Source organism: Sander vitreus, chromosome 17 (assembly GCF_031162955.1).
Source record: "Sander vitreus isolate 19-12246 chromosome 17, sanVit1, whole genome shotgun sequence".
Taxonomy (NCBI): domain Eukaryota; kingdom Metazoa; phylum Chordata; class Actinopteri; order Perciformes; family Percidae; genus Sander; species Sander vitreus.
Window position 1 is genome coordinate 31,351,765 of NC_135871.1, and position 17,205 is coordinate 31,368,969.

Below are 17,205 nucleotides of genomic sequence, written 5' to 3' on the forward strand. Positions count from 1 at the left end.
TTCATGATTGGTCGTTAAGGGCTTCTTTACAAGGCTGCAATATTCATTGATTGGTTAACATGGACCTTATTAGGACCAATATGGGACGACCTTTGGAGGAGCGTGAGGCTCGTGCACAACCGCATAAGGTAACACACGTCCGTATTTATAACGAGAAGAGTACGTACCGGTGTGCGCTGCAAGGTGTTATGAATCTGAATTTTGTTTTTGCGTACGAAAATTCTGACTTTTTGGCGCACAAATCTTTCACAATAGAATCTACGCAGTTTTATAAATGAGGCCACAGGTCTATAGGTTAAGGTCAGGACGTTGATATTGGATAATTCTGCTAAACCTGCATTATGTTCAATGGCATCATTTTTTTTTTTACTTTCAGTGACAATGTTTTTAAGATAATTCTCTTCCTGTAACAAGGGTAACAACTCTTTAGTCAGATATTGGGCGAGACCAACCCAGTTGATGGGTGGGTGGAACCCTAAGTCTATATATATGTATACAGGGCTTTAAATTGACACCTGCCAACCCACCAAATGTGGGTAAAAATTAATTTTGGCTGGTAACCTTGGAAAGTTACTAGCCATTTGGCCGGTGATGAATGAAACAAACAACACTGCGTCAGTTTGAATCGACTGACTGCAGAAATGTTGCCAGATTGGTCTGTTTTCCGCCAAGAAATCTCCTGAGTTTGAATTTGTCGCTCTTATACTTTGTCACCTGGCTTCCTTGTTTGCTTTCCCATTAATTACTTCAGCTGCTAAAGGTCGCCACGTTACAAGAAACTTAATTATGGGTCGTGATGAGCTGCTTGCACAATCGATCTATATTGTCGTTTTTTCTGTGAAAATGTTTATGGCACAACAGGAAACTGAAAATGATCTTTATGTGCAGTCGTCTTAAACACATGAAGATTGAAACTGATCAGGATAAAAGATTGATTTGATTTATTTTATCAAAAATAGATCACAATTGAAAATTGTCCAAAAAAAAAAAAAAAATTAACATGGCAACAATAACTGGAAATAAAAAAAGAAACAGAAAAGAGGAAAGAAATCAAAAATGCATTTTCTTCAATGCTGAAGTTCCCAGAACACCGTAATCACTCACACTATTATTTTGTGCATGCAAATGAGACAATTTGGTGACAAACCTGAACTGAACTCTGCAATTGATAATGAAGAATGAAAATGTCCTGCAACACAATGGATGTTACATGTCATGAATATTAGGTGACCCATCCAGGCTGACTGAATGTATTATTGTTGCTCATACAGTATGCAGACAACATTAATCATCACCACTAATGGCGAGTCACAGCGCATCAGAGCCTCTGTCAAACAGAAATCACCCGTGGCTGTTTTTATGTCTAAGCAAAGCAGAATTACGACAAGACCAAACTTGCCGGGGGGTTGATAGATACACGTTTCTGCAGTCTAGTACCAAAGATATGGGACAGTGATAATAATTAAGTTTAACATTTTGAGAAATACGTTTGTTTATCATCTGCTCCAAAGTCAGATGAGAAGATAGGTGTCACACACTACCTCATTTACCCCTATTTTCCACCGGGCGCGTCTGCGCTGCGTTCCAGATCCACCACGGCCCTTACGAGCAATCGCTGCCATTCAAGTCCATGATTGATATTCCACCAGCCGCGTCACGGTGCGTCCCAGAAGTGTGCGTAAAGCAGGTCTCCGCTAAAGATATGCACCAAGTCTATTTTCACGGGAGCAGAGCGGCGTTCGCACTGGGTCAGCCCTATGTTCCCACATTTCTAAGATTTTTCTTAAAATTAGGCCTTATGTTCTCACATTTCTGAGGACATTTTCAAAATTAGGTCTTGTGTTCCTACATTTTCCCAATTTAAGCCCTATCCTCCCACAACATTTTTAGGGTTAGGGTTAGTGGTTAGGATTAGGAAATGTGGGAACTTTTGGAAATAAATCTTAGAAATGTGGGAACATAGGGCTGTGGGAACATAGGGCTGTGGGAACATAGAGCTGTGGGAACATAGAGCTGTGGGAACATAGAGCTGTGGGAACATAGGCACGCTCCCGTTCGCACAGCTGGGCAGGAACTGAAACATCGAGAGCATCCAGACAATTTACTAAAAGACACCCCCAATATCATAAATGTCTCCTTTACAACACCACGGACAACGAGAGATTCATTTGGAGGACATAATAGACATGACAGATCTTTTTTATAAAGACAACGCCAGGAAAGAGAAGGCATGGAGTTTAACTGTAGGAGAGCCTAGAGGTTAATTTACGAAACCTACTATGGCCACGCCAAGGCCGCCCTTCAATAGCAGTTTGATTGGTTGGGGTTAGGCATTGACCCTCGAGTGGTTAAGGTTAGGATAAGCCAATTGGTCAAGGGATATGACCTGTACATGTAAGCATGGACGCCTGGCCAATATTAGTGTGTGAATGTTATTGAAGGGCGGGTCTTGGCGTGGCCATAGTAGGATTCGTAAATTCGCAGCCTGGAGAGGAAGGTAGATACTAGCTTAATAAACACGTGATTGTTCTGTAAAGTACTTCTAGAGATAATAATATCTGTGAGTCGGGCAGGCAAGACGCTCCGCTTCTGAGACGCTCTCGGTGTAGTATGGCGTCTGGCGAGGGACGGAATAAAACCGGAACGCAGCACAGACGTGCCCAGTGGAAAATCTGGGGTTAGTTCTTTGCAATCTGCAATGCGGCAGAGCAACAAACAGCAATTTAGACAATCGACTGACATGACACTCCCTTTCCATTTAACTCTCAAACTAATAAACTGTTTTAGGATGAGCGGTTGTTTTTTTTTAAGACAGGCTGACCCCCAATTTTATTCAACGGTAGGAAACCTCTGCAGTACATTATTGCCCTTAAATTAACAATTAATTGAGTCACATGCTCACACACACACTTCCGAACACCTTCACCAATAAATTAAAAAATGTGCAAAGAAAATCATGATGTTCTGCTGTATAGTCAGGCTGAATTACGTGTGTTTAATTAAAAGTTTATATATTCAACCCTATTAATATGGTTTTGTATGCTATACAGTTCCTCAAGCGTCTTTAGCTTAATTTTTGTATTTTTTTCACTTCTCTAAGTTATCAAACGGCAGTTTAAAGAGTGTTTGGGTTTATTTAATTGCACCAGATAATTAAAGAGGCATTTAAAAACGGAATAATCCAGGTGTGATGACCGTGTTCAGATAACAGAGGGACGCCAATGTCATTAAAGCTTCTGTCGTTAATGAGCGGACCCTGAGGTAGATGTTATCGATAATAACATATATACAGCATTCTGATCAAAACCCACACACAATCAGAAACATTCAAAATCATTCAAAGAAAATCACATGTCAAATGTCTGCCATAAATGCAGTTTAACTGCCTTTTTGTATATTATTTTGAACACAATACATTTCTTCTCATATGGGCAAAGTGTTTTTAATGCAGGCAGACATTTTCATCAGAGCTGCCCACTGAAGCTGCTATGTTTTTTTTACCAGCGTTGTAGTCAAGACGGCCTAAACCGAGACCGAGTCGTCACCGAGACCAGAGTGTGTCGAGACCGAGTCAAGACCGAGTGTGGGAAACGTGTAGCTAATATTCGCTAAATCATTTTGGGTGAAGGGTGAGAATTTTGAAGAGTGTTGTTGCAGAGGCAGGTTGACGACGTTAGCTTGCTAGCTTTGCTAGCGTCACTTAACGTTAGCTTACCTTTCTGTATGCTTCCTTTCTAAGTGTCGATAAAAATGTGATCCCAGCTGTTTTAGGCTATACCTACATTACGTTTTGGTTTGTAAGCAGAGTTTTGAGCCAAAAGTGAGGGGGAAACACAGCAGAAGATATTCATTTTTTAACCCAAAATGTAGCATTGTCAATGTAGCCTTACTGTGTGTTTACTTTTAGATGTTGTTTAGCAAATAAACTCCTTACAGTTTAGGTAGCCACATTTTATTATCGAGGATTCGGAGGACGTCAACCAGACAGCCAGAGCTTCTTCGCCTGTCTTTTCACTTTTTTTGGGAGTGCGTGGGATTAACAGGAACACATTTCAAATTAGAAAGTTATTGGTTGCATTTGAAGCAGGAAGTTTTACATCCAATCACAGTAACGATGTTATCACATAATTCAGACATAATGCACAGGCAGTTTAGTTAGCCCTGCAGTTTTGGTCTTGACAGCTCTTCAAATAAGTCCTCTGAGTCCTCTTTATCTGAGCCCAAGTAAAAATGCAGGAACCTGCCTATGTTTCCATATTTCTAAGATTTATTTCCAAAATTAGTCCCCATGTTCCCACATTTCCTTTTTCATAAATGTGTATCAGATGTTATCCCCCTTTCTCCCAATTTGGTAGCCAATTACACCCAACCTCTTATCCAGTAGCAATGGACTACAGATGGAATGTAACCCTAACCTTAATATAGGGCCTACTTCTTAGAAATGTGGGAACATAGGGCCTACTTCTTAGAAATGTGGGAACATAGGGCCTACTTCTTAGAAATGTGGGAACATAGGGCCTACTTCTTAGAAATGTGGGAACATAGGGCTGACCCCAAAAATGCAGTTGATTCCGATACAAGACCCAGACCTTCAAAAAGTCTCCAAAGCCGGAACCGATCTTGAGTACAACACTGTTTTTTTTACTCATAAAGCAAAAATGAATTAACATGTTAGCAAAAATGTTAAAAATATACAAAATAATTAACCAATTAATTTCCATATAAAACATATACAGTATGATCATTTAAAAAATATAGTTTTAGCAACCAACTCCACCAGTCGAACAGAGTTATTTCAAACTTCGATGAGCTGTTGTTGTTGTTCCCATGTGTCAACCTTGTTTTCGTCTGTTTACATGCTTCACTTTCCAGGCATGCAATAATATGTTTTGGTTTGAATATGATACGCAGAACGTACAGACAGGACTTACAGCAAGAAGAGCAATCTCCCAACATCTACGAACGAATAAATGGAGGACTCGGTTTAAATATATAAGTAGCAGATGATTCAAGTAACGTTTGTCGTACCTCAGAGTCCGACTGCTGCAGCTTTGCTCAGTCAGGACGTCCTCTTGTCACAGGAAGGCGTCTCATAGCTCCGTGTTTCCTATGAATGTCAGTGTTTTTATCCAGAGTTTGCTTTATTTCACCTTCATCAGAGAAAGGAAGAAGAGAAGGACAAAGAAGAGGTGGGGAAAGCAGGGATGTCGTAACCTTTTGATTTTGGCGAGGCGGAGGAGCGGCTCATCGTTCTACACCTGGGAAAGACAAAGAAAAATGCTTGTTACGTTACAAACTAAGGTATTCTTTCTTGGGAGCGTGCCTATGTTCCCACAGCCCCACAGCTCTATGTTCCCACAGTACTATGTTCCCACAGCCCTATGTTCCCACTGCTCTATGTTCCCACAGCTCTATGTTCCCACAGCCCTATGTTCCCACTGCTATATGTTCCCACAGCTCTATGTTCCCACAGCCCTATGTTCCCACAGCTCTATGTTCCCACAGCCCTATGTTCCCACTGCTCTATGTTCCCACAGCTCTATGTTCCCACAGCTCTATGTTCCCACAGCCCTATGTTCCCACAGCCCTATGTTCCCACTGCTCTATGTTCCCACAGCTCTATGTTCCCACAGCTCTATGTTCCCACAGCCCTATGTTCCCACTGCTCTATGTTCCCACAGCTCTATGTTCCCACAGCCCTATGTTCCCACAGCTCTATGTTCCCACAGCTCTATGTTCCCACAGCCCTATGTTCCCACAGTCCTATGTTCCCACAGCCTAATTTTCAGTGAAAACTAACATAGGGCTGACCCCTTTTTCTTCACATTCAGCAAGAAAAACTCTTTTACACTGTGCGACCTTTAGACAAATGTAAAAGAAAAATAAATGTAAAAAAATAAAAAGCAATCAGGTCAAAGAAGCATCAGTGAAATGCAAAGTGGACGATCCAATTCTCTTCATCTTTGGTACGAAGAGAGCGAAGAGGGCGAGTTGTACGTTTTATTATGCAAATAAAAAGGCTTCTTATATTAAATATTGCATGATTTGCATCAAAGTGTTCAGTGCAAAGTTCAAAGTGCATATGTCAGATTTTAATATATTTATTATTTATCAGATTTTGGGGGAAAAAAGCAAAGTAGCCACATTTTTTGGGATTGAGGAGCAGTTAACCATGGTCCTGTACCGGTAGTGAACGGTGTGTGGATGGATGAAAAGTTAATATTTTCTTTTGCTAACGTTTATTAATATTTAATACAGCTAAAAGACATATTTAGTTCAGAAACATATTTAGTTCACGATCGTTCGCTGACGTTAGCTTCTCTGTGTTGCCAGATCTCGCGAGAGTTCGATCCTGAGACAGAAACACTGATGTGAAAAATGCCATGTTCGTGTCAGAAGGTTCAGGAGATATGTGGCTTGTGAAAAATATTACTCCAATATTAACTTTTGGTGACTATGGGGTGAATGAATAGCTCATAATCTGTGTTCACGTTCACTTCTCCCATAGGAATCAAAACTCGGGAAAAACCCACGGGACACAGAGACAGGAAACTACGCTGAGTTGGGGCGTCTCGGTTCTCAACCGTCTCTGTAAGGCCTTCTTCACGCTGGCTGCGTGGCATGAGCGTGGCATTTCTGTTGCGTGGCGGCTGCGTGGCGTTTTCTATGTCTTTACACACCAGAAAGGTGTCTGACTGCTGCTGTTAGCCTTGTCTCTACACATGTATGTTTCCCATAAACATAAACATAAATATATACTGATCTGATTACAGCAAAGACAACGTCGGCAGTGTTAACGGCAAAATAGGCTCCAGAATATTTCCTTCTGCATTGACAGCTGGTGCAATATTAGAAAATGGATAATTATTTATTATTTTTTTAAATGACATTTATATCTGCATTTCTGTCAAAACCTCGAGACTTTCAAACATCAACATGTCATTTATTAAATGTATTTGTGTCAAAATGACACATAAACATCTTTTCGTATTCTATTTTGCCTGAAAACGCTTGCGTGTTGCGTGAAAAATAGGCGTCGGTCTTCTTTCTAGCATGCACGTGTTTTCTGAGACGTGCGTGTCACGCAGGCAGTGTGCACGCTCTGACCTGTTAACATGGGAAATGCCGAAATATAAACGGACACGCCACGCAGCTGACGCGCTCACGGCACGCAGCCAGTGTGCAGGAGCCCTAATAACTATAAAAATCCTGTAGACAGGATGTGATGAGTTGCAGGAAGACAACCGAGCAGACGGAGATCCGGACCAGAAACCAGCTGCGTTGTGCGTGTTGTTTGTAATCTGGTGAAACTGCTCTCTGTGGTTTGATGAGCTTCACTTCACTCCAGATATTATCAGCTGGCATCCGTTAGCATGGCTGCACCGCTGCACGCTTGCAGCGCTGGAATGTAACTAAGTACATTTGCTCCAGTACTGTACTTCAGTCCAAATGTTGAGGTACTTGTACGTTACTCAAATCTTTTCTTTTCATGCTACTTTCTACTTCTACTCCACTACATTTCAGAGAGAAATATTGTACTTTTTACTCCACTACATTCATCTGTTCCAGCTTTAGTTACTAGTTACTTTAGTTACTCCGCTACATTCATCTGTTCCAGCTTTAGTTACTAGTTACTTTAGTTACTAGTTACTTTAGTTACTCCGCTACATTCATCTGTTCCAGCTTTAGTTACTAGTTACTTTAGTTACTAGTTACTTTAGTTACTCCACTACATTCATCTGTTCCAGCTTTAGTTACTAGTTACTTTAGTTACTCCGCTACATTCATCTGTTACAGCTTTAGTTACTAGTTACTTTAGTTACTAGTTACTTTAGCTACTCAGCTACATCCATCTGTTACAGCTTTAGTTACTAGTTACTTTAGTTACTCCGCTACATTTATCTGTTCCAGCTTTAGTTACTAGTTACTTTAGTTACTCCGCTACATTCATCTGTTCCAGCTTTAGTTACTAGTTACTTTAGTTACTCCACTACATTCATCTGTTCCAGCTTTAGTTACTAGTTACTTTAGTTACTCCGCTACATTCATCAGTTACAGCTTTAGTTACTAGTTACTTTAGTTACTCCACTACATTCATCAGTTACAGCTTTAGTTACTAGTTACTTTAGTTACTCCGCTACATTCATCAGTTACAGCTTTAGTTACTAGTTACTTTAGTTACTCCACTACATTCATCTGTTCCAGCTTTAGTTACTAGTTACTTTAGTTACTAGTTACTTTAGTTACTCAGCTACATTCATCTGTTACAGCTTTAGTTACTAGTTACTTTAGTTACTCACTATAGTTACTAGTTATTTTAGTTACTCCACTACAGTCATCTGTTACAGCTTTAGTTACTAGTTACTTTAGTTACTCCACTACAGTCATCTGTTACAGCTTTAGTTACTAGTTACTTTAGTTACTCCACTATAGTTACTAGTTACTTTAGTTACTCCGCTACATTCATCTGTTCCAGCTTTAGTTACTAGTTACTTTAGTTACTCAGCTACATTCATCTGTTCCAGCTTTAGTTACTAGTTACTTTCGTTACTCCTCTATAGTTACTAGTTACTTTAGGTACTCTACTACATTCATCTGTTCCAGCTTTAGTTACTAGTTACTTTAGTTACTAGTTACTTTAGTTACTCCGCTACATTCACCTGTTCCAGCTTTAGTTACTAGTTACTTTAGTTACTCCGCTACATTCACCTGTTCCAGCTTTAGTTACTAGTTACTTTAGTTACTCCACTACATTCATCTGTTCCAGCTTTAGTTACTAGTTACTTTAGTTACTCCACTACATTCATCTGTTCCAGCTTTAGTTACTAGTTACTTTAGTTACTCCGCTACATTCACCTGTTCCAGCTTTAGTTACTAGTTACTTTAGTTACTCCACTACATTCATCTGTTCCAGCTTTAGTTACTAGTTACTTTAGTTACTCCGCTACATTCATCTGTTCCAGCTTTAGTTACTAGTTACTTTAGTTCCTCCGCTCCATTCATCTGTTCCAGCTTTAGTTACTAGTTACTTTAGTTACTCCACCACCATCATCTGTTACAGCTTTTTTGGACGTTTTTATTAGGTTTTCAATGTTTTTTGACAGCTGGTGTAAACCTCCAACGATGTAAACATGAACCGCCTCGGCACGTTGTCATGTGGATGTATGTTGTGAACCCGTCGCAATGGCGTCCGCGCCTCGGCAGGTGCTGTCACTGATGGTTTAGCGTCGCGCAGCTCAAGGTCTCGTGACTGCAATGCATCAAGCATAAATGACATAAGAGTCTTTAAATAACGCCGACCCCCCACCCCAGACCTGCAGCAACGTGAGGCTGCACAGAGACACTAAATCACAGCCGACCTGCACCAATAATGGCTTATTCTCATATTTATAGTCCAGGGTTTTCCTCGCCATTGTAAGGTTTATAGGTGCAGCACCTAGGCCGAATGAATGTAACTAGTTTTGTCTTTAAGCTCTTTGAGAGTTATTTATGTATTATCTGCTCTAGCTTTCCAACATTTTAGACACAGATATGGTGATAATAACGGGAGCGTGCCTATGTTCCCTCAGCCCTATGTTCCCACATTTCCTTTTTCATAAATGTGTATCAGATGTTATCCCCCTTTCTCCCAATTTGGTAGCCAATTACACCCAACCTCTTATCCAGTAGCAATGGACTACAGATGGAATGTAACCCTAACCCTAACATAGGGCCCCATTTTAAGAAAAATCTTGGAGATGTGGGAACATAGGGCTGACCCCGATAATAACGGTCCAACGTTATATGAAAAAGAGGCACAAAACAACCCAACAAAAAGGACCAAAAAGAGACACAACACGACTACAAAGAGACAAAAAACAACCCCAAAGGAAACAAAAAGGACCAAAAAGAGACACAACACGACTACAGAGAGACAAAAAACAACCCCAAAGGAAACAAAAAGGACCAAAAAGAGACGCAACACGACTACAGAGACAAAAAACAACCCCAAAGGAAACAAAAAGGACCAAAAACAGACACAACACGACTACAGAGAGACAAAAAACAACCCCAAAGGAAACAAAAAGGACCAAAAAGAGACACAACACGACTACAAAGAGACAAAAAACAACCCCAAAGGAAACAAAAAGGACCAAAAAGAGACACAACACGACTACAGAGACAAAAAAACAACCCCAAAAGAAACAAAAAGGACCAAAAAAAGACACAACACGACTACAGAGAGACAAAAAACAACCCCAAAGGAAACAAAAAGGACCAAAAAGAGACACAACACGACTACAGAGAGACAAAAAACAACCCCAAAGGAAACAAAAAGGACCAAAAAGAGACACAACACGACAACAAAGAGACAAAAAACAACCCCAAAGGAAACAAAAAGGACCAAAAAGAGACACAACACGACTACAGAGAGACAAAAAACAACCCCAAAGGAAACAAAAAGGACCAAAAAGAGACGCAACACGACTACAGAGACAAAAAACAACCCCAAAGGAAACAAAAAGGACCAAAAAGAGACGCAACACGACTACAAAGAGACAAAAAACAACCCCAAAGGAAACAAAAAGGACCAAAAAGAGACACAACACGACGACAAAGAGACAAAAAACAACCCCAAAGGAAACAAAAAGGACCAAAAAGAGACACAACACGACTACAGAGAGACAAAAAACAACCCCAAAGGAAACAAAAAGGACCAAAAAGAGACACAACACGACTACAGAGAGACAAAAAACAACCCCAAAGGAAACAAAAAGGACCAAAAAGAGACACAACACGACTACAGAGAGACAAAAAACAACCCCAAAGGAAACAAAAAGGACCAAAAAGAGACACAACACGACTACAAAGAGACACAAAATGTATATGGGGAAATTGTTTGTTTTTTTAACTGAAAAACGTAAAATTTTCTTGAGGAAGGACGCCTAAACCACGCGCCAAATACGCCCACTTAAGTCTTCCATGAAGGGTCTATTATGATAGTTGATCTGTTCTATTCTCCTCTACATAGATGATTTATTGGCACCCTATTTAGCCAGCCCCAAAGGAAAATAATTGATATTAAAAATAGCAGTTCAGATCATCTCCAACTTACCAAACAACCGATGAACAAGCAGAACATAAACCGTCCTGAGTCAGGGGCTTCATTTACTCAAGCATATTGTACATTTTTGTCAGAAATTACAAATAAATGTATAGATTTCTGTCAAATAAGGTAACACAGAAGGCCTTTACTATACACGGACCGATCCTTCTTACTGCTATGCGTCGTCGCCCCCACCTCCACCCCCAAAGGCCCATTCTGAGCCAGGAAGAACCCTACACTTCCTCACCTTACTTCCTGTTTTGCTCCTGTCAGAACTACTACGGCCACTAGAGGGCGCCGCCACTAGAAACCTATATATAGGTCAGAATTGCTGCTTGAACAAACGACTTATGGGAGCATTTTTCGGAGGAAGACAGTCTCAAACACGGTGTGTTTTGTGCCATGCCCTCTTTACCTCAGTGCTACTGTGTGTTTGTCTTTCATCAAGTGGAAAAAGGGGTGGGTTGGGTGGAGGTTAGGTGGAGGTTGGGTTGGGGGTGTAACTCACTGCAGGCCACTTGAGGCTTCAGGACAGATTCCCTGAGCAGTGACAAAGACGCTAACAATAGCTGTCAGAGTGTAACTCTGCCCCGTCAACAGCAGCCGTGTCATCCAAGGAGAAACCTGTTTACCTCCGCCTGCATATGTTCAGAGAGGACACGCAGGAGAGGGAGGACGAGAGGGAGGGAGGAGGAGACTTGACAAGGAAAGGTTTGGACCAAAAGCCCTCCCATGGGGGTTCCATAATGTTAATTAGGGTCATAATGTTGCCATAATGTTGTCAGACACTTAATCTGAGCCTGTCAGCGGCAAAATGAGCACTTTTATGAAGGTAAAGCTGCACAATCAACTAACATTGTAGCTTGTTTCTCCGCTGCCCGACTGCTGTGTTTGACCCGTTCTTCTTCTTCATTTTCACACATTGCATTATGTTAATTTTCAGTTACTTAATAGTATTTTGAGGTTGTATCAGAATAGGTTTACATGGTTTAATTTTCAGAAAACACCATATTTTTGTTGTACTGCCCATTGCTGCAGCTCCTCTTTTCACCCTGTGTTCAGGTCTCTGTTTTAGCTACAGAGTGAGACCTCTCTCAAAGTGTGTATGCGTGTGGAAGCACCAGAGACACAAATGAACTCCCCAAATCCCAGAAAACGTCATTTTTTCATAATATGGGCACTTTACCAGTTTGTGATCATTTCACGTTTTAATCAACACTTTCGTTGCTTTTTTACATGTTTTTTTTGTTTAGTTTTTCCCGACATTGTTGGCGCTTTCTTGGACATGTTTTAATTTTTGTCACTTTTGGTCGAGCTCTATGAAGGATCTGATGGGAAACAGAAACTGTGAAATAAAAAGTCTACTTGTGCTAGATTTGGGGTTTAAAGAACACAACAGGAGAGTGAAAAATAACGATGTCATTTCTGTCTTTAAGACTTTGGAGCGTGTGGCTTTAACGAGGTTAACGAGATGCAGCCTTTGTGATGTCCACATACTTTTGGCCCTTAACTGTCAATATGACCCAGTCAGAAAACAAAAGGGGAAGTCTTTAAAACTGTAAAACTATCTAATCTAATCTTTTAACCCTTATGTTGTCCAAGGGGCAAATCTGACCCGTTTTCAAAGTTTTTTTATATCCCAAATATGGGTTTCTTTCATCCAAATTGCCCAAAATTAACATGGATGCACGTATGCACGTTGAATAGAAGCCATAAAACATTCTTTGCATGTATTCATGCATACATTCATTGAATTATGGGTGTTTTATTACATTTTATAGCATTTAAAACAGTGTTTAAATGGTTTCAAAACAGTATAATCTTTGACCAAAACTGTGATCCACTCAACATCCTCTGATCTTAACTATCAGCCAAAAATAATTCATAATTTCTGCTTTTTTTAACAAAATAATTAGGTATAATGTCGCATAAATTAGGTTTACTGACCATGAACATACAGAGCTTTGAAAAAAAGTGACAAAAACGTTGATGGTCGACGGGACGACGACAGAAGGGTTAAGTTCAGAAGAGTCCACGGTGATGGCACAAACTGTTTTATTTTGAAGGGATTTAAAAAGGGTGATCCAGCTGTGGCGTCAGCTGCAGACGCTGCTGCCACCTACAGGCGCACATCTGTACTGCAGCTGTCAGCAGCTTCTTACACATTATGATCCTGCAAAAATAAATATAGCAACACAGACGGAAAGGCTGATCTCAATCAACGTTATCCTTCCTGTTGACCTCGGAAATTTGGGTTTCTTTAAACCAAACTGTAAAAGAAAATAACGAGGATGGTTCCCAACAACGCTCTTCACAAGTCAAATAAATGATCAGTTCACTACTTTCATTGAATTAATGACAAGAACGTTGACAGAAGTGACAAAAAGTCCAGGAAAAGCTTCAGAAACAGCGAAAAAATGAATGAATCTACAAAAACATCAATAAAGCGCCGAAAAAAACCTACAAAAACATCGAAAAAAAGTGACAAAAAGGCCAGGAAAGCCAGAAAAACAAGAAGTTAATGGTCGACAGGAAGACAACACAAGGGTTAACAGTGAGGTTTTAGTGGGTTTTAAGGCGTGATGCATTATGCATTGAAACATTTGATTTTATATATCTTGTATACATGATGCTAACGTGCACGCAGAGTTTCACGTTTGACCTCGGAACATTTTTTAATTGAGTCTTTAAGACTCAACTGACTACATGATGCGTTCACTTACTGTAACATACTGAAAAACAAAGACAGAAATAAAGAGAACAAAACAAGGACAGACACAAACAAAGAAATAAAGGGCGAAAGAAAGAGAGTGAAACAAACAAAGAAAGAAACAAAGTAAAGGTGACCACACACCAACCCGATAATCGTCCTTTGGACAGTCTGGCGAGGTCGGTGACTCGAGTCTGGTCGGTGTGTTCGTGCCGTCATCCGTTGGAGGAGCCGTCGGCTTCATTTGGGCCGACCTGACATGCTCAGTCAGAGACAGGACAGTCACACGGAAACGGCGAGCGGGATGAGCGTGACTAGAGCCTCTCAACATCTGATGAACATCTGTTAAACTGACCTTTGTTGATCTGAAATGAAGACAGATTCAGCAACAGCACGGCCTGTTTCTCTCTTAACATGTTTTCAGAAACTGAACTATCTTAATACAATATGAGATCGTATTCTGAACGAGTCGCCATTAACGGCCGGTTGAAAAATCCAAAATCTGGAAGCAGCAGCCAGACCCACGTGACGCGTTCGTCCAATCAGCTGCCGGTTTTCATATTTTGGGCGACAATACAGATTAGCGCCGCCTGCTGTTATGGAGACGTATTACGTCTCGTCTCTTCGGTGTTCTGAGGCACTTTTTTGACCAACTCTGGGAGACTGATCAGTCCGACTGGCTTTACTGCTGACGGTCGGCCGTCTGGTTGGTGTGTAACGGCCTTTATTCTTGTGTTGTCTTCCCGTCGACCATTAACTTCTTGTTTTTCTGGGTCTTTTTTGACACTTTTCTTGCTTTTCCACCAATGTTTTGGCACTTTTTGCCAACGTTTTTTTCTGCACCTTTTGACGTTTTTGTGTGTTTTTTTCCCGACATTTTTTAAGCTTTCTTCAACGTTCTTTTACAAAGAAAATGTGGTTGAAAGAAACCCACTTTTCTGATATAGAAACTTTTTGAAACTGGGTGAAATTCGACCCGATGACAACAGGGGGGTTAACCAATGAACAAAAGCCTCGCTAAATGATTTAGTTTGATTTCTTGTTTAGATCTGAGTTTCTCCACACAGAATCGTGCCAGAGCTCCTCTTTAAATCTTGTGTTTACCAGAGATGTTCTCACGTTTCTTAGAAATAAATATTTCAGCGTGAAAACAACATAAAAACAGACTGATCAACGTAAATCTGATTTGACTAAGAAGGGGCACCAGGCTGCAGCTAAGGATTATTTTGGTAGGCAAATAAGTTAGTCAACGATCATTTTTGTCCCGCCCTCGATCTCTGCTTCCTTTGGGCCCCCAGGCTCCTGTACCAGGCTCCTGTACCGGGCTCCAGTACCGGGCTCCTGTACCGGGCTCCTGTACTGGGCTCCAGTACCGGGCTCCTGTACCGGGCTCCAGTACCAGGCTCCAGTACTGGGCTCCTGTACCGGGCTCCTGTACTGGGCTCCAGTACCGGGCTCCTGTACCGGGCTCCAGTACCGGGCTCCTGTGCATGTTGGACCTCTCCTGCTCAAGGACCTGTTTACACCTACATGGTTATTTTGAAAAACTGAGACATTTCCCTTCATTTGTGCCCTTCGTTTACACGCAAACGGAGAACTCGCGTCTGAAAACGAGTCTTTCTAAAAACTCCAGAGTGGAGATTTTGGAAAACGTTGTTTGCACGTTTGCACGTAAACTGAGACAAACGGTTTAGGCAGCCGACGTCAAAGAGAGAGGAAGTGATTCATTGCTGTTGTTGCTATTTTGGGGATTCTGATTGGCTAACGTGGGCTTGAGCTTCTCGTTACACTGCCACCTACAGGTCTGGCGTGCTCTTGACGGCATATATACACGGGTTCGTGTAAATGAACACTTTCTGAAAACTGACAGCTGTGCACGATGTTATTTTTGAAAACAGAGAGGATGAAATGTCCATTTATGAAAATAGCCGGCCACGTGTAAACGTTGCACAAGTCTGTACACCTGGGAATGTCACCTAGTCGTCCTGTCTCTACCTTAAAGGCCTGGAACATACCTGAACACACCTGAACACACCTGAACATACCTGAACACACCTGAACACACCTGAACACACCTGAACACACCTGAACACACCTGAACACACCTGAACACACCTGAACACACCTGAACACACCTGAACATACCTGAACACACCTGAACACACCTGAACACACCTGAACATACCTGAACACACCTGAACACACCTGAACACACCTGAACACACCTGAACACAGGTGCTTCTAGTTGATGTGGCTGTTTGGACCTTTTCCAGGACTGTGTAGGTGTGGTTAGACGTGGTTTCAACCTTTTTTTAGTTTTTTTTTTCAAAGAACTTTGACGCTTTTTTTAGTTTTTGTCGCCTTTTTAAATTATTATTATTATTTTTTATTTTTTTACCATTTGGACGCTTTTTCAGAGGGTTTTTTTCTACTTTTTTATCAACGTTTTTGACGTTTTTTCAGTAGATATTTTGACAGTTTTTTCGATGTTTTTGTCGCTTTTTTTTTTTTTAATAAAATCCATGCAGACATGTCCCGGGACCTCCGTACAGAGTTTGAGATCTCAAACTTATTTTGTCCCCCTGAAGAAATAAGATGCCTTCACGTGCAGTGGGAAAACTGTAACTGTGAAATACAGAAGAATCTGTTGGATTAAAGAGCAAAGCAGATGTCGTCTTTTTTCAATATTTTTGTCGCATTTGTCGACACTTTTTTGTTTTATTTGACACTTGTGTTGCTCTTTTAAGAGTTTCTTTCGCCGTTTTTGTCGCTTTCGCCGATTCAGGGAAAAAGTCGTAATATTTCGCTGATTTCGTCACGAGATTTTGTTGGACATATTTTCATTTTTGTGTCTTTTTGCCGAGATCTATAAACGATAACTAACAGAAAACAGAAACTGTGAAATATGAAGTCAACTTGTTCTATATTTGGGGGTTAAAGAACACAACAGGAGCGTCAAAAATAAATGAGAAAAAAAGATATATATATATATATATATAAATAAAAAAGTCATTTCTTGTGATAAACATCCCGAAACACGTGTGATGTTTTGAATATGCAGAAAGTTTTGAATAAATGAGAATAATAATTTCCTTTTTTTCCTTTTTGTTTTCTGATTTTGCTCCGTTTCCCTGAAACTAGATATGATGTGGACGCCGTCGGCGTTACCGTATTTCCCAATTCTAGGGAAAATAATTGACTTTAAAAATCATCACAAAAGAACAATCATGGTAGGCTCAATACAATTTACGATTTATTTATTTTTTCTCCCCCCCTACATCATATAAAACTAGGGATGCACCAAATCCAGCTTTTTGAGGTTCTGCTGAGTCCTGAATCCCCTGGTTGAGGTTCTGCTGAGTCCTGAACCCCCTGGTTGAGGTTCTGCTGAGTCCTGAATCCCCTGGTT

At 40.7% G+C, this 17,205-nt stretch overlaps 1 long non-coding RNA gene across 1 annotated transcript; it reads right to left on the reverse strand.

Moving 5' to 3' along the window:
• Positions 1–918: 918 nt before the first annotated feature.
• LOC144532440 (uncharacterized) lies at positions 919–14,074 on the reverse strand. The gene is made up of 2 exons (XR_013503350.1): positions 13,941–14,074; positions 919–5,258 (listed from the first exon to the last, which is right to left on the reverse strand). It is a non-coding gene; the product is annotated as an uncharacterized LOC144532440 (long non-coding RNA).
• Positions 14,075–17,205: the final 3,131 nt, after the last annotated feature.